Consider the following 2,347-nt stretch of genomic DNA (forward strand, 5'->3'; position numbering starts at 1 on the left):
TTATGTATTTGGGAAGGTTGTTTTATCTTGACTGCTCCTCATCTATCCCAACTCCAGAAAATCATAGGCTCCTTCACTAAACAACACTCTTCATAGTAAGGTATGTCAAATCCCCACAGATACTGTTAACTTTCTGCCCTGCTCTTGGGTCTGCGGTTCTCTGACTAACCGATCATCTCTGGTGTGCAGGTATTGTAACCCATGTACAGCATATTCAACTCTATACATCTAAAGAGGTAATTTTCCAATTTCTATCCCAGTGTACTTTCTATACAATCTTATTACTTTCTATCTTCTCTGAATACCCTTACATTATAGCTTCTGAATGTGTACTATTTACAGATAGTAAGAGTAAGCATACAGGTATCCTTATTCCATTTAGAAAATACAGACATTATATGAATATAATACTTTTTGTTATATCTACTAAGTTACTAATGCATAAGAATCACGTCATTGTATGGAGTCGATATTTGTGTACACAGTATCTCAGTGTATTTGGAATTTGTATGTGTGTGTTGTTCATATACTTGGGTCTCTAAGTAAGAATGGATGAATATCATTCCTATGTTATGTTGAATGATTTGGGTTATAAGCATTATCATCCCTGGAAGGATCTTATTATTTGTGAGACCATTCCTCAGAAATAGAGGAGGACACACACACACACACACACACACACACACACACACATTCCTCACATTTCTCTTCCCCAGGGTCTGTTAAAAAGAAGGGAAGTGTGCTTTAAGCCACTCTAAATTCTCTCTTGTTCCTCCAGACTCCACTTAACTTGTCAGCTCTTCCCTTAACATTCCCAAGTATCCCCTTGAGCCCTAGAAAGACCAAGTACTTTCCTGACATCTGTGCCTGTTGGGAAGCCCTCTGTGTGTGGAAAGTAGTTGTTGTTTTTCAGTAGCTTAGAAACAGGCAAAAGCACAAATAGGTCCATTCTGTCCCTTCTTCATGCTGAGCAGAGACACACCAGATTTGCCTGCAACTCTCTAGGCTTAGGGACGGTACCTTCCTCCTCCTGGTCTACGTGATTTCTCTTTCCTCCGTGCAAGCTGATCATTCCTGAACAAGGCTTGGAAAAGTCATAAGTTCCACCACTGATAAAATAGTGAGTTGAAAAAAAATAAAAAAACACTCAGATATTTCCAAAAGGGAAATTTGGCCAGCTTTTAATTATTCATTATTATGATGGGAAGCAGAGTGCATATGAAAATCATTTTTATTTAAATCATTGATTCTTTGGAGCTTTCAGCTGATTGATTTTTTAAAAACAGTTTGTCATCTTTGAGTCTACAATTAGTAGTATAGCAACAGTGTGTTGTTAGGGCATAAACTATGTACATATATGAATTTCAAATCAACAAAGATTTCTTTAACAACTATGTGTATCAAGATGTATGAAAAATGTTAGGAATTCAGGGATATTGTGTAATACAGATGATCATGTCTACTACTGAAGAACACACTGTAGATGCAAAATGCCTGATTTTCTAAAAATTGCCCTCCTGAAGATATTTCAGTTTAATGCATCAGCCCCAAACTATGCCTTGCAAAATTCAGGGTCCAGGAATATTCTGATTTGAGACAGAATGAAAACTCTCATGTATGAGAGTACAGAGATACATATGTGTATGTGAGGAGCAGTAGTTGGAATAGAGATATGTAAATATGTATGTTTGTTTTTATGTTAAATAAGGACAGGGGCTGGTGAGTGTGATAGTGCTTGCAGTTTTGATAGCTTAACTCCTTAGAAGATAAAGAGGATTTCACTTCTCTTCGTAGTACCATAACAGGAAGAAGGTGAATTTCCTTTTCCATTGTGTTGACTGTTCACAAAATTCACCATATGGTCACATTTATTCTCAAATTGGGATCTTGAGATCAACTACAAAGATTATCATCTTCAAATGAGACCTACAGAAATTCAATCATTATTCTAAATCTCCCTAGATGGGAATAAAAATTATTTCAAAATAAAAGCCATGGTCTTGAAAAGTTATAAAGGGTATATGGGGTCAGGCATATGACATATAGATTTTTTTCCATGAGAGTCTTCAAAGTCAACTGAGTAGAGGTTGAGAAGTAGAGAAAGGGTCTCTGAATCACAGATAATTATCTTGCCCTGCTACAAACTTGGGAATTGCAAAGCACATAGACCTGAAGCATATTCGTTCCTAAGAGATTCTGGGAAAAAGGAGATGGACTTACATCCTTTTAAAACTGATTTGAGATCCTTTTGCAGTTCATGAGCATGATGATTGGGTGTTCACGCTGCTGCGTGACATGTGCCTCCCTCTAAACCTTGTTATGACATCGGCACATTACCTGTCTGACG

At 37.1% G+C, this 2,347-nt stretch overlaps 1 non-coding gene across 1 annotated transcript; it reads left to right on the forward strand.

Moving 5' to 3' along the window:
• Positions 1–2,242: 2,242 nt before the first annotated feature.
• LOC136156491 (small nucleolar RNA U13) lies at positions 2,243–2,347 on the forward strand. The gene has a single exon (XR_010661033.1). It is a non-coding gene; the product is annotated as a small nucleolar RNA U13 (small nucleolar RNA).

The sequence above is a fragment of the Muntiacus reevesi genome, chromosome 1 (genome assembly GCF_963930625.1).
Source record: "Muntiacus reevesi chromosome 1, mMunRee1.1, whole genome shotgun sequence".
Taxonomy (NCBI): domain Eukaryota; kingdom Metazoa; phylum Chordata; class Mammalia; order Artiodactyla; family Cervidae; genus Muntiacus; species Muntiacus reevesi.